Raw genomic sequence first — 22,133 nt, 5'->3', positions numbered from 1 at the left:
AACCACCAGCTGAATACAGGGTTTCTGGTAGTTAGAAGCTATGCTTCTGAGCCATGGACGACCATCAACAGAGATTCCCCAAAGATCTTAGTGATCTAGCGAGGATATAAGGGTTCAGTTGGTCTTAAAATATTCTGGATCTGCATTGTTAAGGTCCTTGTAAAGTAATGCAAGAACCTTCAACCTGGCCCTGTAACGTACAGGCAGCCAGTGCAAGCTTTTAAGTGCCAGAGTTATGTGCTCCTGGATATAGTATGTCCTCACCAACAGTCTAGCTGCAACTTTTTGCACCAGCTGGAAATTCCAGACCAGGCAAGGGTTGCATTGCATTGCAACAAGCAAGTCTTGAGGTTTCCAACGCATGAATCACCGCAGCCAGGCTATTCCTGCCCAAGAATGGCTGGAGTTGACACATTAGTCATAGCTGGTAAAAGGCCCTCGTCCTCCCTCAGTACTATGGTGATGTTTGGTTTTGCAGGTTCATGTGGCTGGTGTGGTATTATGGTAATGCTTCTATATTTAAGAGAGCTATAAATAGAGCAAATGGATTGTTATCCTCAGCTGTTTTGGGTAATACCCACAGAGAACGGAACAGGGAGACTTTATTGGTTACCCTCTGATGGAGTTCTGGCTTCCCAAGAATTCCACATGTGCTTCACAAAGCTAATAACATACAGAACCATAAACTACCCCTGCATTGTAGAATTGAGAAAAGGCTAGCTTGGGCTGATGAATTTTCCAGCAGAAGTTTGCGAGCCTTAAAATATTGCCTCGAGTGATGCATATGGCAAGTGTTGCCCTGATGATTTTTCATGAGTTGCCTTCTTGGATCAGGTCAAGGCCCATTGTGCTTCCAAAAGCAGTCAGCCAGATGCCTCTGGGAATATCGCATGAGATTTGGCCTTCCTCTCCTGTCTGCTCCAGAATCTGACACTGAGGCATCTGCACAGCTGGTGGCCATCGTCACTTCTTGCATAGCAAATGATACGAGTGAATTGATAAAAGCAATGAGAGTCTTCCATACCTGCCTTACGGATTAATGGATGTGCACCCCTGCATGGCGCCAGGGATGTGTTTTTCCCCCATTCATCTTTGCAGTATTGTGTGTTTCTGTCCCCTTTGTAGAATGCAAAGCTATTTTTCTGGATTTCTGCCATTGAGGTTGCATATAAAAATGAAAGCTGAACTTTATTGTACTTGTAACTGGGAAATAACTGAAATGTTAAGCTACAAATACAACCGTATGTATTATTCTGTGTTGCAGGGTTCAGGAGATTGTGTTCCATGTATTTTGTGTATTGTTGTTGTCGTTTAGTCGTCTCCGACTCTTTGTGACCCCATGGACCAGAGCATGCCAGGCACTCCTGTCTTCCACTACCTCCCGCATTTTGGAAAAACTCATGTTCGTAGCTTCGAGAACACTATCCAACCATCTTGTCCTCTGTCGTCCCCTTCTCCTTGTGGCCTCCATCTTTCCCAACATCAGGGTCTTTTCCAGGGAGTCTTCTCTTCTCATGAGGTGGCCAAAGTACTGGAGCCTCAGCTTCACAAAGAAACCCTAAACTAGGCTTCCTATATGTTTGTCTCTTAAAGTGAGACTCTGCTTATCTCCTCTGACCAGTTCATTCTTCTTCTCTAACCCAGCTCTTTCAGCAAGGCTGCCCTGTTTTCGGTTGAGTTAACCGCTGTTGGCAACTGTGAAAAGAAGAGACATCAGTAGGCCTGGGTGTCTCCATGGTGAAACACCAGCACCTGAGGCCAAGGCAGATAAGAGGGAAGCCAGGTCAAGTCTTGGAGTGTGGTGCAAAGCTCCCTCAGACAGTCGTGTGAGGAGCTCTCTTCATGAGCTCAGTTCCTGGGTGGCCTCTGCTCTTGGGCCAGTTGTGCCCAACAGATTGTCCTCTTAAACAACTGCAATAGCCCACTTCCCGTTGGCCTGTGAAAGTCCCTGCCAGGACTTGAGGCAGGTCCAGAAATAGGGGAATGTCTGGTCAGAATTCGCCCTCTGTGCCCACTCCTCAACTCTAGCCAAAGGAGTTGCCTGGTGCCTAAATATATCTAATGAAGGTGCCCAGCGACACTCCCATTGACCATACTGGCTGGGACTGATGGGCTTTCAACTACACCTGGAAGGCCACAGGTAAGCCAGCCTTGCACAGCAGGATTGGTCCCCATCCGTTAGCAAGTGTTGTTGTGGACTATTGATAGGAAGCACTTTTCACCATCTGGGTGATAATTAAGTCTTTGGATAAGAATAACAAGAGAGAGGTGTTTTGGAGAGGGCGTTCAAACCCAGGGTACCATCTTCATTGTTTTCTCTTGTCATTTAATTGAACCCCAAGGTCTCCTTTGCTCTGCGGGAAGCGAGATACTTTCATCAGTAGCTTATAATTATTTATGTTGTGAAACCCCCTCATGAGGCATTAAAATTAAAATAATAAGGGCAGTGAGATATTGATCCCTCGGCGGGGAAGGATTTGGCGGGAGGCGGGCTGACGCCGCTGCTTAGATGGCTTTGTTTGTGAAGTGCCGTAGAGGCACCGAGGGCTCTTCATGCTAATGAGAATAATAATGATCATCAGCGCCTTGTAGCTGTGGAATTATGCTGAGCAAAGGTTAAAGAAGCGCATAATTGACTCGAACACAAGTGTGGCGGTTGAGAGGGGGAAGGAAAACAGGACCCGCAAATCTACAGTAACTCTGCAAGACCCCTGCCAATTCCCCATGCTTGGCGCTGCCAGGAACTGTGGCTCCTTGTGCGCAGCAGAGAGAAGATTCGCCTCCTGCGTGGCTGGTGTGGCCTGGCACAAAACAGCGCTGGTCATGCTGGGCTGCTGCCTGGAGTTCGAATGCAGACAACTCTTTACCATTGCTGGCTGGAATGCCAGTTTCTGGAAACCACAGGAGATTTCCCACAAGCGTCTGGTCAGCCACTGTGAGAACAGGATGCGGGACTAAATGGGCCATTAGCCTGACCCAGTAGGGGCTCTTTTTATGTTCTTACCAGCTGGTTCCATACCCTGGTACAGCAGGATTATTTATTTATTTCTCTGTGTGCATACATAAACACGCATATGTGCGTGCACACATACTGCTTAATGTAATAATATAATAAAAATCATTAGACTCTTCCATGAAAACAACAACAACAACAACAACAACAACAACAACAACAACAACATAATAATAATAATAATAATAATAATAATAATAATAATAATAATAATAATAATAATAATTTTTATTTGTATCCCGCCTTCCCCTGCCGGAGCTGGGCTCAGAGCGGCTTACATCATATAAAAACACAATATACATAAAAACAAACAATCATTAAAATGCATTCCAAAAAACAATAAAGATACAACAACAACATTCAATAAAATTTTCTAAAAGCACAAGTGTGTCTCACAAATACTTAAAATAAAAAAAATTCCTTCCAGTAGCACCTTAAAGACCAACTAAGTTAGTTCTTGGTATGAGCTTTCGTGTGCATGCACACTTCTTCAGATACACTGAAACAGAAGTTGCCAGATCCTTCTATATAGTGAGAAGGTGGGGAGGGGTGTTACTCAGAAGGGTGGTGGGAATGGGAGATAGGCAGATAGCTGAGAGAGCCTCTTGACGACTCTTAACAACTGTAATAGGTCTTACAGGAAAAGGCAAGGGGTGGGAAGGTGAGAAATGGTTTAGTCATGTATAGTGAGATAAGAATCCAATGTCTTTGTTCAGCCCAGGTCTTTTCATGGTTTTAAGTTTGGTAATGAGTTGTAATTCAGCAGCTTCTTTACAACTCATTACCAAACTTAAAACCATGAAAAGACCTGGGCTGAACAAAGACATTGGATTCTTATCTCACTATACATGACTAAACCACTTCTCACCTTCCCACCCCTTGCCTTTTCCTGTAAGACCTATTACAGTTGTTAAGAGTCGTCAAGAGGCTCTCTCAGCTATCTGCCTATCTCCCATTCCCACCACCCTTCTGAGTAATACCCCTCCCCACCTTCTCACTATATAGAAGGATCTGGCAACTTCTGTTTCAGTGTATCTGAAGAAGTGTGCATGCACACGAAAGCTCATACCAAGAACTAACTTAGTTGGTCTTTAAGGTGCTACTGGAAGGAATTTTTTTATTTTGACTATGGCAGACCAACACGGCTACCTATCTACTACTGGAATCACAAATACTTGTGAGCAGTGTACAAAACAAAACAAAGAAAGAGTTGGAGTCAAGGAAAACTTGGGCAAATATATAAGCTTTTAAGAGGCTTTTAAAGGTCATTACTTTCTCCGCCTCATGAATGAGCAGAGGAAAGACCTGCTTCTGTGCTGAGCAACCGCGAAATCTCTCAAAAGATCACGAGCCACCTCAAAATGTCTTAAAAGATCAGCTTGGTCTACTGGGGGAGGTCAGCTGCTAGGTGTCCTGGTCCCAAGTCGTTTGGGGCTTTAAATGTCTACAGGCAAAACCTGGTGCTTGGTTTGGTAGCTAATAGGGGACCAGTGCAGATCCTTCAGCAGTGGAGTAAATTGGGTCCGTGCTGTCATTAGGCCAACAAGGCAGCTGCGTCAGGCAGAGACCTCAGAGGGGCTCAGTACTGACTTTTGAGAGGCACAGTTTTATACAGATTTGTTTTTATTATATCTTATACATTTATGATAAATTTTGACTTTTATATATTGAAGAATTTTATCATTTTTGAAGCAATGTATATATGAGAACTCTTTTTTATGCATGTATGAAATAGACCATAGAGTTGATTGGAGGTTAGGTTTTAATAAGATCATCCTGGGCCTTTTTGTGACCTGCAATGCGCACTCTTTAGACTTGGTAGTCAATGATGCCGCAAAGCGTTGTCTGGAAGCAACTAGTTTCTTCAGGCTGGTTCAACAGATTTTTAATTATTTCTCTGCATCGATTCAGCATTGGCAAATTCTAACTAGCCATGTATCAGACTTAGGCATAACCATTAAGCCGTTGTGTTATGGGGAGAGTCAGACTGATGCTTTGAAACCACTGAGATACCATCTTAGTCGTATATATGATGCTTTAAGAGAGATCTTTGATGATACAAGCCTAAAGGCTTTACTTGGAAATAGTTCCCAAATTGAATCCAAGGCCCTCGCTGATGCGATTTGTAAGTTCAGATTTGTGTTATTCCTTCTTATCCCTACAAAATGAGGAATCTGATTTAAATTCAGCTCCAAGCCAATTGCACGTGACCAAGTGTTACCTTGTGGGCTGCAGGTATGATGAGGCTTTTCAACAAGTTTTGATAGAGGCTACAGAGATTGCAAAGGAGCTAGAAATGCTACCAGACTTTGAGGCAGATCAAGCTAGAAAAAGGGTGAGGCACTTGCATTCTGCAAGTTGGGAGACACAATTGAAAAGGCCTATTCTTGTGTTGCCACCCTCCAGACCTCTCATGGAGAGGGCAAATGAAGGGTTTTGGAAGACAATCACAGAGTATGGGTTGGTTCATGTGAGGAGAGGCAGACTTTTAGGTCCTGGGGTCCTGTGCCACATCAGGCTTTATAGGTCAAATTCTGAGAATTGAGCCCAGAAAAGAATTGGTAACCAGTGCAGTTGTGCCACAACTGGTGTTCAGACCATACTGCCCCAGTCAGTGATCTGGCTGCTGAATTCTGCACCAGCTAGAGTTTCTGGAGGGTCTTCAAAGGCAGCCTCGTGCATAAAGCACTGAAGTAATCCAAACTAGAAGTTAACAGAGCATAGACAACAGAAGTGGCACCAAAGCCCCAAACTAAGCACCTGCCACCCAGAACTAGCTCACAGTCCAATCCCTGGACCCAAGAACAGCCCATCCATGGGGTTCTCTGTCTTGCCAGTGTTCAGTTGCAGTTTGATGCCTGTAATATTCAGGCATCAACTGAGGACATGCAAGACTTGAGGTCTTGCAGAGAAAAGGGCTGGATATTATCAAGATACAGATAACGCAGCTCACCTGAAGTCTCCTAAAGTTTTGTCTAGATACTAATTCACATTGGACATGAAATTGTGCCCTGTGACACCCTGCAGATTAATTCAAGGGTGTCAAGACAATATCCAATCCTTCAGTCTGGAACCAACCCCCTAAGTAGGAGTGAAACCACTGTAAAACGCTGCACCCAACTCACAGAGGCAGTCAAGGAGGCTATCATGGGCGACAGCATCAAAAGCTGCTAAGAGATCCAGGAAAATCAGCAGGGTTCAATTCTTCCTGTCCATCTCCTAAGGGTCATCCACCAGGGCAGCCAAGGACGATTCTGGTTAGAAGTGGGTGTGAACTTGGGCTGGAATGGGTCAAGGAGCTCAGTTTCATACGGAAGCATGCAACCATGTTGGAAGCTGTAGCACTGTGGTGAGGAACATTTTACCATGCATCTTCTGCATCTGATCAAAAATCCAAGGAAGGAATTCATCAATGAAATTTCCTCATATGGGCAGATGCTGCAGTTACAAGGTCAATAATTGACTGTGTGCACTCTTCTATGCATATCAGCATCAGCATCATCTGAGATACAACGCAGATTGGATGGGTCAGAGTTGATTTGCTAAGTGAGAGGGTAACAAAATGCACCATTATGGTTCAATTAAAATCTAGTCAAAACAATGAAGTCATAATAGTTCCAAAAGTCTTTGCCCTTTGTTGGTTTAACTTTCACTCCCGCAGGCAGCCCAAATGGAAACTGTTGAATGATATTTCTGAACTATGCTAAGGGTTGTGCAATTTTCCGCAGAGACACGTTCCATAGCTACTCTGTATGACCCAGGCATGATCTTGCAGTTTGAATGTAGCACGTGGGTGGGATCGCTTAAGACAATAAATTTGGCTGGTCTTGGCTATCACAAAAGGGCATAACATAGGTGGGAATCTCCTTCTGTTTTAAAATAAAGGTAAAGTAAAGGTAAAGGGACCCCTGACCATTAGGTCCAGCCGTGGCCGACTCTGGGGTTGCGGCGCTCATCTCGCTTTACTGGCCGAGGGAGCAGGCGTACAGCTTCCAGGTCATGTGGCCAGCATGACTAAGCCACTTCTGGCGAACCAGAGCAGCACACGGAAACACCGTTTATCTTCCCGCCGGAGTGGTTCCTATTTACCTACTTGCACTTTGACGTGCTTTCAAACTGCTAGGTTGGCAGGAGTCTGTTTTAAAGTACTTTGCTTCTAATAGCGCATAGTTTTGTGCCAACATAGATAAAACCTGGTATGTGCGCAAATGGCAACCAGGGGACGGGGTATTGTTAAGAAGACATTGCTTGATCAGACCTAGCCTAGGATCCTCTTTCCCCCAGTGGCTAACCAGATGTGGGAAGCATCTGGTTAGGCATGGGGGGGGGAAGCAGGACGTGAGGGCCTCGTCTGCAGTTTGGATTGTAGAGGCAATATACTTTTGTTTTGTATTATTTATTTATTTATTTATTTATTTATTTATTTATTTATTTATTTATATCCCGCCCATCTGGCTGGGCTTCCCCAGCCACTCTGGGCGGCTTCCAACAAAATTGGAAAATACAGTAATGCATCAAACATTAAAAGCTTCCCTAAAGAGGGCTGCCTTCAGATGTCTTCAAAAAGTCTGGTAGTTGTTTTTCTCTTTGACATCTGGTGGGAGGGCGTTCCACAGGGCACGTGCCACTACCGAGAAGGCCCTCTGCCTGGTTCCCTGTAACCTCATTTCTCGCAATGAGGGAACCGCCAGAAGGCCCTTGGCGCTGGATCTCAGTGTCCAGGCAGAACGATGGAGGTGGAGATTCTCCTTCAGGTATACAGGGCCGAAGCCGTTTAGGGCTTTAAATGTCAGCACCAAAACTTTGAATTGGTGAAGACTTAAGATCTAATGCTTGCGTGACTGTACCACCCAGGTTCTAACACAAAGGGCACCTGTTACATTGCCATTCCTCCTTTGTGGAAGCCCCTTCACCTAGAGGTCAAAGTATGAGCGTGTGTGCTTTTTGGAAGAGCTATAGAACTTCCTTCTTTGGAAGAAGGCATGAAGGAACTTTAAACAGATAGATGTTAATGTTAAAGCTTAATAATAATAATAATAATAATAATAATAATAATAATAATAATAATAGTTTTTTCATACAACCCTTCAATTCTGTTTCCAGGAATACTTATCAGTCCCAAACTCATGGGAAAGGATTAGTTACAGATTCAGCTAAATTAAGGAGCCTGCCCAGGACTTTATTAGATGATCTTGGGCAAGTTACTGTCTTCTCAACTTGCAGAGCTCAGCAGGGAGATTAGTGCCTCCCTCTCTAGTATACCAGAAGCCATTGCTGTGCTTGGCATGTAAGGCACTCATAATATTTTGGGTTGCAGTGCCCAGGTGTAATGTAGACTTTAGCTCATAGCAGAGTCACTGTGTGCTACTTTGCCTTCTATATGTGGAAAGACATCCACCCGGAAGATCAGCCAGCGCTAGCACTGGAGCTCCTGCTGCCTCTTGCGCTGTAGTCCTCCTTTTGCAGGAGATCTTTGCTGTCCAGAAGAATTTATGCAGCTGTTCTCTAGCTCACTGGTAGAGCACCTGCTCTGCATGCAGAAGGTTCCAGGTTCGGTTCTTGCCATCTCCAAATATGGCTGGGAAGGACTCCCATGTGAAATGCTGGGGAGCGGTTTCCGGTCATTGAAGACCATGCCGAACTAGATGGACCAATGGCCTGACTTTAGGGCAGCTTCCTATGTTCCTAGCCTCCACACCGAGGGTTTTTCAGGATTTGGCTTGTAAGATGTGGCTCTTTCCACATAGCAAAGCATCTGGTTCTGGCTGCCTCTGCCACTTTGTGGTGAAGATGACCACAGAAAGGAGGGATGACTCTTCAGCATATAAGACCTGCGCTCAGAGTCCTGTACTGGTTGCCCATGTGCTACCAGGCTGAGTTCAAGGAGTTACCATCAATATAAAAAGTTAATAATAATGATAATAATAATAAATTTATTATTTATACCCCGCCCATCTGGCTGGGCTTCCCCAGCCACTCTGGGCGGCTTCCAAAAAAATGTTAAAATACTGTAATACATCAAACATTAAAAGCTTCCCTAAACAGGGCTGCCTTCAGATGTCTTCTAAAAGTCTTAATCATTTGGGACCAGTTCATGAGACCACCTTACCTCATATGTGCCCACTTGACTGCTTCAGTTGGCGGAATTGGCACTTTTACAGGTGCCACATAATACATGAAACTAATTTAAAAATAATAGAAAATAATAATAATCTCAACAATCCCCAATAGAAAAAAATACACTGTGTGTGGCAGCACTTTGGAATTCCCTGCCTATTGAAATTCTTTTTGGTGCCTGCTGAAGACATTCTTATTTAGATATGCCTACCCAGATGCTCCCCAGATATTTAGATAAGCACCCAGATGCTTAGAAAGTTTGTATGAGTTTTAATACGTTTTAGTCTATTCTGTTATGGTGTTAACTTTCTGTATGTTTTAAATTATGGTTGTAGGGTTTCTTAGTGATGATTTTTTTATTCTATCTGTTTTGTAAACCGCTTTGAGTTTTTTTCAAAAAGTGGTATATCAATTCATTTATTTATGAAACAAATAAATACCTGTGGCAGAAGAATGGTTATATGTCCACTCCTTCTATTTAGCTGTATTTTTAGTTGTTTTCATGCAAACGGCCTTGTGACTAGTAGCAGCTTAGAGACCAACTAAGTTTGTTATTGATATGAGCTTTCGTGTGCATGCACACTTCTTCAGAAGAGGTATCTGAAGAGGTGTGCATGCACACGAAAGCTCATACCAATAACAAACCTAGTTGGTCTTTAAGGTGCTACTGGAAGGGATTTTTTATTTTGTTTCGACTATGGCAGACCAACACAGCTACCTACCTGTAACTAGGCCTTGTGACTCACGGGGAGACTATCTTTTAAAATTTATAATCACCCACAGATCACAGAGCGGTTTTACAGCATTCAAATACAAAATGAGAACACAAAATGCATAACAAAAAAAAAAACCCCAAAGAAGCCACAAAGACCTTGCTGAGGAGGATTATTTTGCCTGGCACCTAAAGCTATGTAATGAAGGCACCAGGCAGGCCTCCCTAGGGAGAGGAGACGGGGAGCCAATGTAGAAAAGGCCCGTTCTTCTGCTGCCACCCTCTAGACCTCTCATGGTTGGGTCACACAAAGAAGGGCCTCAGATGATCGCAGGGCCCAGATCAGTTCATATGTGGAGAGGTGGTCCTTGATTCATAAGCTAATAAAATGAAAATGAAAATAACAAGCAACTGTTATTGAAGGTCTTATATTCTATTTCCAATGTAGTCTTCCAGATAAGCTTGGTATTCCAAGGAAAAGAGAGTGGGAAGTTGTTTCCAATACAAGCAATCAAATTACATACCCCCCCCCCCATTGGTGGGATTTGTAAGCCTAGAGTTGACCAGTCTCAGTTGTGAAATGGCATTGATGTTTTTGCTCTCTTTTATCTCCACCTTCTGTATGAATCTCCAAGGTGTTGCTTCAAATCGGGCAGGTGAGCTAGGCTTTTGTTTTTGTTTTTGTTTTTTTTAAAAGGCACAAAAGGAAATAGATCTTTCAGCATGTCATTAAGGCCCTTTAAATAATCTGTAGGCTAAGGGAACCGTTTCTTTCCGATTACAAAGACTTGATTAGGCAGGGTAATTATTATGAGTAAAGGAGTCAGATGATGCAATAAAGCTCAACCTTGCCTTTCCATCTGGGAAGCCCTTGTTTACTTAGAGACTGTTTTGTCTCAGGGTATTATTGTATTTACTACATTGGCGCCTGCATTTTCTCTCTCTGTAATTCCAAGGTAATATGTGCAATGCTAAGAATGTGTATTTTTTTTTAAAAAAAATGTTTTTCACTTCCTATCCCATATGACATGTGCACATAAATAGTGTGAGAGAAGCTTGAAGGCATGCCATGTGTCGAAAAATGCCTTTCTAGGCAGTGGATTTTTGTGTATTCCTGGTGTGATTGAGATCCAGAAGGGGGTTGTTTACGCTAGGCATGTTGATACCTAAACCCTCCGTGCTGTATTCTGAGATTAAGCGAAGCCTTGTTGGATTGAACAATAATAATAATAATAATAATAATAATAATAATAATAATAATTTATTTATACCCTGCCCATCTGGCTGAGTCTCCCCAGCCACTCTGGGCGGCTTCCAATCAAGTGTTAAAAACAATACAGCATTAAATATTAAAAGCTTCCCTAAACAGGGCTGCCTTCAGATGTCTTTTAAAAAGAAGATAGCTGCTTATTTCCTTCACATCTGGTGGGAGGGCGTTCCACAGGGCGGGCGCCACAACCGAGAAGGCCCTCTGTCTGGTTCCTTGTAACTTCATTCTCGCAATGAGGGAACTGCCAGAAGGCCCTCGGAGCTGGACCTCAGCGTCCGGGCTGGACGGTGGGGGTGGAGACGCTCCTTCAGGTTTACTGGGCCGAGGCCGTTTAGGGCTTTAAAGGTCAGCACCAACACTTTGAATTGTGCTCAGAAACATACTGGGAGCCAATGCAGATCTCTCAGGACCGGTGTTATGTGGTCCCGGCGGCCACTCCCAGTCACCAGTCTAGCTGCCGCATTCTGGATTAATTGCAGTTTCCGGTTCTTGTCCAATGTCCTGTTTCCCAGCTGGTTTTGAGAAACCCACCCACAGGACATGGGGTTTTTAGCTTTTCCCTGCAACTAATATTCAGAAGCATGCTATCTCTGATTTTTCCACTCCACTATCATGGCTACTAGGGACGCGAGTGGTGCTGTGGTCTAAACCACAGAGCCTAGGGCTTGCTGATTAGAAGGTCAGTGGTTCAAATCCCTGCGACATGGTGAGCTCCCGTTGCTCTGTCCCTGCTCCTGCCCACCTAGCAGTTTGAAAGCACGTCAAGTGCAAGTAGATAAATAGGTACCGCTCTGGCGGGAAGGTCAACGGTGTTTCCGTGCGCTGCTCTGGTTCACCAGAAGCGGCTTAGTCATGCTGGCCACATGACCCAGAAGCTGTCTGTGGACAAACGCCCGTTCCCTCGACCTATAGAGCAAGATGAGCGTGCAACCCCAGAGTCGTCCGCGACGGGACCTAACGATCAGGGGTACCTTTACCATTATCATGGCTACTAAGCATTGATAGACCACTTCCATTAATTTGTTGAATCCTAATCTGCAGAAGAGGGTGATTGGGACCTTAGAGTGTGGAGCTGATATTGCCAAGGTTGCAGGTTCAATCACCATACAAGACAGTTGCCTATTCCTGCATTGCAAGGGGGTTAGACTGGATGATCCTCAGGGTCCCTTCCAACTCTACAGTTCTATGATTCTATGACTTCAGTTCCCATCAGCCCCAGGAAGCATGGTCAATGGTCAAGGCAATGGGAGTCACAATACTGTAACATCTGGGAGGTCACAGGTTCTCCACTGCGGGTTTAGTCAGTCTCTCCCTCTATGCTAATAGCCATCACCATACCTGGCAGTGAATTCCACCATCATCATATACTATATTATATTTGGTATGTAAATGAAACTACATGTGCATCAGAATCGCAAAGGAGTCTACATGATACTACAATAAAATGCAGTTGTGAAGAGCTTCGAAAAGGTCTCTCCAAGCTGAGTGAATGGGCAGTAAAATAGCAAATGCAATTCAGTGCCAGAAAGTGATGCACATCAAGGCAAAAAATAAAATAAATGTAAATAGTACTGTTAGAGGCAGAAAGCCTCAGAATACCAGTTGCTGAAGTAGGGAGAGTGAGGATGTGCTCAGTTCTTGCTTGTGGGTTTGCCATCTTTATCTGGCCAGCTACTGTGGGAACAGACGGCTGGGCTTGCTGGGTCCTTTGACCTGACCCAGAAAGCTCCTCTTAGGTTCCTTTGTTCTTCTAAGACCCATTATCTGGGTTTAGGTTAGGAGATAACAGAAAGTATAGGCTGGTCATTGCCAGAGATGACATTTGCTTAGTAAGAGAAAAGTGAGATACTGTCATGACTAGCTAATGCAGAGTATCAGGAGGGGTGTGTGTGTGTGTGTGTGTGTGTGTGTGTGTGTGTGTGTGTTTTGCCACCCTTTACTTTATGTGTTCCAAGGCAGCCAGTGCCGGATTTACGTACAAGCTAAACAAGCTATAGCTTAGGGCCCCACTCTCTTAGGGCCCCCAAAAAATTTAAAGGGGGAAAAAACTGGATGTACATTTCCAAAATATAAGATAAAAAACAAATAAAATAAAACCTACATACAGCAACAGCGTTTTGATAAAATACATATTTTGTTGTGTGCAAATGGCTTTAGATACCTATTAGGTCCATGTAGCATATACTCAACACAAAAAACAGCAACAATTTGTTGTTGTCAAAGGACAGCTGGACATATAAAGGGGCCCATTACCTTCAGTAGCTGAGGGCCTCATCAGACCTCAATCCGGCCCTGAAGGCAGCACATCCAGGCAATAAGCCATTTTGGCAGTGCTGCGCTCATTTCAGAAGCACTTATCCTTGGCAGTTTCCCTTTCTGCAGTCCCTCCTCCTTGCCCCTCCTCTGCTCACCATTATCAGCTGGGCGGGTGATTGATGAGCAGCAAGCCACTTTTTGAACAAGGGACTACAGGGGGAGAACGTGGTCCCTTCAGTTTTCTTGGGTTTTGCAGCACGGGCAATTAATCTTGGTGCCTAGCCGAACAAGAGGGAGCGTGAAATTTGAGCTGCAAATGGCATTTCAGTGTATCTGTACATCCTTTCTATCCCACTCCAGAGCTCCTGCCCCGCCACTTGGCTCTCTGATAAAAGCTTGGGTTTTTTAATTTCCCTTTAAAAAAAAAAAGCAATACTGGACAGTATTTATTTATTTGATTGCTTTAAAGTATTTCTAGACATTCACAACAACTCACAACATAAAATATACAGATAGCCTAGTCACCTTAAAAAAAACAGGGTACCAACTCTGCGCAGGCTGAAAAAATGGACCAGGTTTAGCCTGGGTAAAATAGAAGTGTTTTTTGCAGGAATGTGGGTACTTCTTCTGCAAACTAACTCAGATGTATTAAGGTAAAACATTGGAGAATTGTGTGTAGTTGATGTATGTTTGTGGAAGCGTTTGCACCACTAAGGCCACAGTGACACACGTTGAAGTTGCATTTACTTACTTACATATTTTATTTGTATACCGCCCTTCATTCGTAGGTCTCAGGGAAGTCTACAACATTAAAATACGAAAAACAAAACCCAAAGTACATAATAAAAACAAGAACACACCCCCAAACCAATAAACCCTCCCTCTACCCCACTCCTTCCCACAAATACATTTAAAAGGGTACACATCCCACTTGGATTACTATGCGCTTTGTGGGGTTTCCTTTGCAAAGTGCTCAGAAACTTCAACTGGCTCAAAGAACTGCAGCCAGATTACTGACTGGGGCTGATTATAGAGACAGCTTTACTGACTACAGGTCTGTTTCAGGGCACAATTCGAAGTGTTGGTTATGACCTACAAAGCCCTACATGCCTTAGGTCCAAGATATCTGAGAGACCATATTCCCTCCTATGAACCAGCCCGGGTTTTGAGATTTTTGGGGGGAGGCCCTTCTCTTGCAGGCATAGAGAATAAGCCTCTAGTGCTTATTGGCTGTGGCAGTGGGAGTGCCTGATTTATACCCATTGCGAAAGATCAGAGCTGTTATAGGGCCTTGGTGAAGGATGGGAACTGAGAATCCTAAGTTGCTCCCTCCCAAAAAATATTGCAAGCTAGGGATAATATTGTTCTTACGCAGCTGGCATAAGGCTTCCTTAGATCACGCATGCGTGAAATGCTTTGAACGCTCAAGAGAACTGTACAGCTACTAAATGTTATAGTTACGTGGGCATGATTGATAGGTATCAGAAGTTAAATGAAGTGTGGAAAATCCTTTCTCCTGCTGAAATCTTACTGTTTTATAATGTGCAGGGAGAATTCTGATGATGCAAATATTGACTGGAAGACATGAATTTCAGTGGCATTGCCCAGGAATCTGTGTTCTTTTTTTTTTTTTGAGACTGGCATATTGAGGGGGAAGGGAATAAACCATGCATGGAATAAAGAAAGAGCTGGATTAGCAAGATTTCGCTGCATTCCACAGTTGGAATTCAGCACTTAAAGACCAGCCAGGCTGTTGTGAAATGCTCTGCTGCTAAAGAGACTGTGAATATCCTTTTGGCATCTGTTTATCTCTTGTCCATCAAAGATTCAATAACAGTGTGTTTGGGGCTGAAGCGAGACCATTAAGAGCAGCTCAGATACACACAGCTTTAATGTGTAAAAGAAGAAGAAGAAGAAGAGTAGAATACAGACACCCTGTGATCATGAGATGAGCTTTCTGCCCTTCTGATTCCTTTAATTTTGGGAGAGATCCTTTGATAAAAGGTGAACCTTCCACTTAGATTCTTAAACTGTGCCCAGGGATTGGCTTGCCTCCAAACTTCCTTGGATGGTTTGGGACTTAATACAATAGTGGAAGGGGAAGAAATGGAGGCAGTGAGAGATTTTACTTTCTTGGGCTCCATGATCACTGCAGATGGTGACAGCAGTCACAAAATTAAAAGACGCCGGCTTCTTGGGAGAAAAGCAATGACAAATCTAGACAGCATCTTAAAAAGCAGAGACATCTCCTTGCCAACAAAGGTCCGTATAGTTAAAGCTATGGTTTTCCCAGTAGTGATGTATGGAAGTGAGAGATGGACCATAAAGAAGGCTGATCGCCAAAGGATGGATGCTTTTGAATTCTGGTGCTGGAGGAGACTCTTGAGAGTCCCATGGACTGCAAGAAGACTCTTTGGGTACTTTTGTCCCCAGATGGATAAAGAAAAAAGGAAGGGCTGATTCTAGCATGAGCCCAAAGGATTCCTTTTCAAAGTGAGCCATCAGTGCACGCACATGGTCAAAGTATGGTGAAATAGTGGATCTGGGGACATTCCATGCAGCTGTATCTGTTGGGTACTAACCCCAGATCTGTCCCTGTCACCAGATCCAATTAAAGTTTGAAAGGACGTGTGCCCAGCAAATGTTGTGTATCAGCTAAGGGTTGAACTATGCTTTATGCTTTACCTGCTACGTTGGAAGGCGTAGCTGGCCGGTCTTAGGAAGTGGGCCTTCTCACACATAATAATTGGTCCTTCCTCCTTTCCCTTCTGTGAATTGCAGAATTATTGTAAAGCGTAGGAAAGAATGAGGCTGTTAGATGACCGTTTAGCTTTTAATATTTGATGAATTACTGTATTTTAATATTCTGCTGGAAGCTCCCCAGAGTGGCTGGGGAAACCCAGCCAGATGGGCGGGGCATTAATTAATTAATAAATAATAATAATAATAATAATAATAATAATAATAATAATAATAATAATAATAATAATAATAATAATAATAATAATAATTGTTATTTATTAAATACATTGGCACGCTGGGTGACTAGAATTCATCACATTGGTATCCCACTTCCTCTAAGTATAGGAAAATAGGTGCAGGAGAGCGGCTCAAGGAGCTTCATGGCTGAGCAGAGATTTGAATCCAGGTCTTCTGCATCCAAGTTCCAACGTTTTATCTCTTGTGGCTCTCAACTTTGAATATTACAGCATTTTTCTGAACCTGGCTAGCTTAGGTGCACGCCTGGATGCTTGCCTGCAACTTGCATGTGGCCAGGGAGCTTGAGGAGTCCTTGAGGAGTCCTTACCTCCAGACTTCTCTTTCACCCCAGGATCTTGTTATGTAAACAGCAACAGTGTCGTCTCTGGTGGGTGGAGTTCCCAGCTCCAAAGAAAAACACAGTGACTTGAGAATCACCCAAGGGAGTCTACAAAGCACCCTTGTCTCAGTGAGTGGGAATCAGCCTCTCCTATGGAGGGGATGGGGCGCCATGTGCACTTGCCCTGGGCCCGGCTGTGTACCCCAACGGAGACAGGCTGCTTTTTTGTTTGAGTTTGTAACTTCATTCTAATGAGATTCCCATCCCAGGCCACTGACAAGCTCCGTACGGGCCTGCTCCTGGGAGTTCAGCAGAAACCGGCATTGAGAAAGGGGCTAAGCCCCATCTCTCCTCCACCCACTAGTCCTTTTGCTCAATGTTGCATCCTCTCACAGCAGCTTTTTGTTCTTCTTGGAGGGTGGAGACATGGGAAGTTACACAAAAGTCTGCGGAACACGTAGTTTGGCACCCAAAGTCCCTATGATTCCTTCTTGAAGAGCACGGCACGACAACTCCGAGAGCCTGTCCTCTGGTTGTGTGCATGAGCAAATTGCCAATTGTGCTTTTTCCAGAAAGCCCAACTCCAGCAAGAAATGCCTCTCCTCCTTTACTTGGAACAGTGTCTGTGGCCTTTGCTTGGGGCAAATGTTCCCCCTTTTGCAATCAATCTTGGTGTCTGGAGCAGTCTTGCCGCATTCCTAAAGAGCACTTCGTTTCATTTTCATTTGTCCTCTCTCCCTTTTCCTTGCTATTTTTGCCTGCAGAGCCTGCAATGTTTAACTTTCTGTTGAGCCTGGAGGGGGTGAGGGGAATGAAAAATGTCTTGATTTGGGGAAGGAGCAGAATGGGTGTGCCTTCGTGGTTTCAGTCATTGTTGTAAGACTCCTCAAGCCTCTGAGTTGGCCGAATAATACAAGTGCTTTAAACAGATGTGCTCATTTTGCTTATTTAGGTGAGGGGATTGTTCAGTGGTAGAGCAGTGGCTTTGCATGCAAAAGTTTGTGGGTTCAACCTCCAGCAGAAGAAGAGCCTGAAGGGATCAGGTCTGTGGTCCATCTATTCCAGCATCTGGCCTGTAGGAAACGCTCAAGCAGGACCCAAACACAGTAGCCCTTTCTCATCCTGTGGCTCTGAAATATACTCAAGAGTCGCAAAGTGATTTCATGCTCTTTATTCAGCTCATAGTGGTGAGGAGGCATGAAACTTCCCCTCAAAATATCTGCTTTATATACATTATTTACACAATGGGCTGCATGTGATTGGCCAATTCCGGAATTCTCCTGTAGGCCAATCAGGTTGTGGATTCATTTCCATCTGGAGCCGGATTGGGTGGCTCCTGCAGACCAATCATACTGCTGCATTGTTCTAGGACCAATCAGACTGCTGCATTTTGGATCCTATTCACTCAGTACATAACAGGCTCCAAGCAGCTGGTATTCAGAAGCATTCCTGCAGCAGACTATGGAAGCAAAATATAGTACAGTCGTACCTTGGAAGTCGAACGGAATCTGTTCCGGAAGTTCGTTCAACTTCCAAAATGTCCGGAAACCAAAGTGCGGCTTCTGATTGGCTGCATGAAGCTCCTGCAGCCAGTGAGAAGTCACGCCAGATGTTCAGCCTTTGAAAACTGGAACATCACTTCTTGGTTTTGATCATTCGGGAGCCAATTTGTTCGGGAGCCAAGGCGTTTGGGATCCAAGGTACAACTGTACAGTGGTACCTTGGTTCTTGAACTTAATCCGTTCCAGGAGTCGGTTCGACTCCCAAAACCGTTCAAAAACCAAGGCGCGACTTCCGATTGGCTGCAGGAGCTTCCTGCACTCAAGCGGAAGCCATGTTGAATGTTCGGCTTCCAAAAAACGTTTGCAAACTGGAACACTTCTGGGTTTGCGGTGTTCCGGCACTGATTTGTTTGACAACTAAGCCTTTGGGAACCAAGGTACCACTGTAATAGCTATTGATGGCCTTAATCTCCACGAACTTGTCCAGTCCAATCACCTTTAAAAGCCTCCCAAGCTGGTGGCATCTTCCACTTGCCATTTCACTTTTCTGCAACCAGGGCCAGCCCAAGACATTTTAGCACTTGAGGCACACCCCAAAACGGAGCTTCCCTCCCTGCCAGGGAAGAAGGGGTGAGGGAAGATCTATATCAGGAACACGGTGGAGGAAGAAAGATCAACATGGGGATCTGCTGCCCCTGGTGGATTCTGCTGCCCGAGGCAGCTGTCTCACCTTGCCTCTTGGTTGGGCCGCTCCTGTCTGCAACTAATGACAGGTTGGAGACAGCTTTAAATTGAAGAAGCAGCACAGGGAGGAAAGGTTGACCCACCCTTCTCAATACCATAGCCTCAGTCCAAGTATTAAAAAAGAGGTTTCCCAGGTTTAGATAATCCATTAAAGACAGGTTCCAGGAGTAACAGTAGAGGTAAAAGACCCAGGAAGGATTTATGCCTGGCCAGGTGAGCAGGAACCAGAAGGCTACCTGGTGCAGACAAGGGTGGATCTGGACTACGACACTTCCTGCTTCTTCCTCTACTTTGCAGCCTCCAGTGTCTCACCGCAAAGGGCTTCACTCTGTTTGATTCCTGTGGAAAGGCTCCATTGTCAATAAACCATCGTATGCTGACAGGGGGAGAGAACCATAGGATGTGCTAATCTCACGGGGATGTGCAAACCTGCATTTAAGGCCTGAAAGAAACCAAACCGCCAACTTAAACTTGTGCCTAGAGAACTGTGGAAAGTCAGTGCAGAGCACAGATGGGGCTCAACAGCATCATTTTAAGGACAGGTGGGCCATTTTAGAGAGGCAGTCTATGCAACCACTCCTCTTGTTGCTGTAAGACACACAGGTCACAATCCCAAGTGTGCATGTGGGACTTCTGTTTTGCTTGTGCTTTAGCAACTTGCTTCACCTGAAATGTCAAAGCTGATACCGTGGTCCAGCATCTTTAAGAAGAGACCAGCATTATACTCAATTATCACTAAGCTTATTTTATTTATTTTCAGTACTGTTCTATCCTTCTCCTAGGTTGCCATAGAAAGTTTTTTTTAAAATCTCATTTTTAAAAAATCAATATAAAAGTAATTATACGAAAACACTAAAAATGCAGCATGCAAAGCAACAGAACCATAGCAACCAGCAGCTAGCATCTCCCTAGCTTGTTTTCTCCCTCCATCAATAGGAGGACACAGATCAAGCCAGGTGGATTTCTCTTGGAAAGTCATTCCAAAGTAGCAGTGGCATAACATGAAAACTCCACCCACCTCAGTTCGGGAGGGAGGGAGGGAGGGCGGCGTTGGGGCCTCAGTTGTTGTCTTGAGCGCATGAGAAGGCACATGTAGGGGGAGGCAGTCCTTTGGGCATTCTGCTTCCAGATCATTCAGGGCTTCAGTGTTTAGCACTGGCAACTTGAACTGATCCAAGAAACAAATTAGGTAAGCAATGCAGCTTAAAAATACAGTCATACCTTGTGTTACGTTTGCTTCACGCTGTGGCTTTTCAGGTTACGAATGTGGCAAACCCGGAAGTGTTTACTTCCTGGTTCTCCATGCGCAGAAGCGCTCTATTGTGCTTCATGCACGCACAGTAGTAGTGCTCTACTTACAGACTTTTCGGGGTGCAAATGGCACCCTGAAACGGATTGCATTCGTAAGTAGAGGTACCACTGTATCAGTTATATACTTGGACTAGAAAACTGCAGCATTTTTCACCCGTTGACATTTCCAAGCTGTTTTCAAGGGCAGCCTCCCTAGAGGGGAGCACATTCTGCAGAATACCCTGACATGGTTACAGTGACCAAGTATGCCTTCAACAGGAAAGGGAGCTTCAACATGCAGAGGCACTATACCTCCAAATACCAGTTACTAAGGACAGCTGATGCCTCCACTGTGTCATATTTGTTGGTTTCCTAGAAGCATCCAGCCGGCCACTGTTGTAGGCATCATGCCAGACTAGTTGTCCATTTTTGTCTGAGCAAGCCAAACTGCCCCAGGACCAGTCTAGTCCAGCATCTTGCTTGGAACAGTCCCAAGCCAGGCGCTTCCAGGAAACATAGAAGTAGGACTTAAGTGAAGACAACCCTGCTGCCTGCTCTCCAGCAACTGGAATTCAGAGGCATCCTGTCTGCAACATGGAGGTTCTCATGAACAATTATAACTGGTAGGCTAGCAGTTGACCCTGGATTTGTCTGATTGTTCCATATGTTTAATTGTGCGTTGTGTGAAACACTGCTTGTGCCTTTTTGTATGGAGGTAGTCTCTGACACAAAATAGGGTGTGTGAATATAATACTGCCCGGGGGATGGGTGACCAGCACTACCAGTCTGCCAGCTCCATCCAGGGAATCCTCCCACTTGCCATATTGTTGTCCTTACCATGTTGCGTATTAAGTTTCTGCACTGCTTCTGAGCCCAAAATGAGGCTTTCAGAGCAGTTGGCAGTGTAACTATTTGCAACAAATGCAACACGTTTGTCACTGATCCCTTTCACCTAAGCAGCATCAGCATCCGAGGATGCCTATCTAGTCGTTGCTGCGGCCCAAACTGCCTTCCGCACGTGGCTCGCCGCTCCGCCGGGCGCTGCAGAAGCGTGGCAGCTGCCTACTCGCCTGGGCTGCGATCACTTCTGCCACGCGGGGGTGGCTCCTCTGGTTTTGTCGCCTGCCCGGTCCTTCCAAGGAAGCCGCCTCGCAGTTCCCTTCCGGCATCCCGGGGAAGCGCACGGGAGCAGCCGGTGCGGGGCTCCTTCGCGTGGGCACCTCGCCGCCGTGCGCCCTCGCCCGCCGCTCTCCTCTGTGCCTTTGCGCGCTTGTTTTTCCGAGAGCCTCTCCCTTGTGCTTGGCCAGAGCCTGCCAGGTGGCACCAGGGATCCCAGGAGCGTCGCTGAGTTGGAGTGGCTCTGGCGGCATGTGTTTAGTTTAATTATCCAGTCAGCTGGTGTGGGGATCGAGGAGCAGCAGCAGCAGCAGCAGCAGCAGCTCGGCTCTGGTGCTGAATCCTCCTCCTGTCGCAGCAGCAGCAGCGAGCGCACGCCAAATGTATTCCGAGCAGCCCGGAGCACATGGAGCCGAGGGGAGGCGAGGGAGCCTTGCAGGGGCGGCATGCTAGCCTTCAGGTTGCTGCTGCTGCCGCCGCCCAGCCCACGAGCGCGCTTGTCTAGCTGGAAGCCGGCCAGGTAAGGGCAACAGCCCCGTGGAGAGGCGTCCGCGTTCCTCTCGCTTCCGACGGTTGGGTGTCCTTCATCCAAGACCTCTCTCCCACCGGGCGCTCTCCATTGGCTGCAAGGCGGGAGGCAGCGAGGAGGACCCTCGGCGCCTCTTATCTTTGTTTATGTAACCGTGCAAACCAGAGGCAATGTCCAGCTGCAGAGGGACAGCTCGATCTCGCCAGCGACGGGCTGCTTTGCCTTCAGCATTGAAGCTGGCGTTCACTGTAGGCTGAACTTTGGT

General features: G+C 45.4%; 1 protein-coding gene across 5 annotated transcripts in view; it reads left to right on the top strand.

The window, feature by feature from the left end:
* NCOA1 (nuclear receptor coactivator 1) overlaps positions 1-22,133 on the top strand; it is a 298,889-nt gene that overhangs the window by 133,025 nt on the left and 143,731 nt on the right. Inside the window, exon 1 of one of the 5 annotated variants that reach the window (XM_081188397.1) lies at positions 21,444-21,859. The exons of the other annotated variants lie outside the window; for them this stretch is intronic. The gene's annotated coding sequence lies outside the window, so the exon portion shown is untranslated. Of the gene's footprint in view, positions 1-21,443; positions 21,860-22,133 lie in introns of those variants that run through there. 5 annotated transcript variants of the gene reach the window in all.

Source organism: Podarcis bocagei, assembly GCF_964188305.1.
Source record: "Podarcis bocagei genome assembly, chromosome: 3".
Taxonomy (NCBI): domain Eukaryota; kingdom Metazoa; phylum Chordata; class Lepidosauria; order Squamata; family Lacertidae; genus Podarcis; species Podarcis bocagei.
The sequence above is the reverse complement of the archived record's forward strand: the minus strand, read 5'-3'. Positions and strand labels throughout refer to the sequence as shown.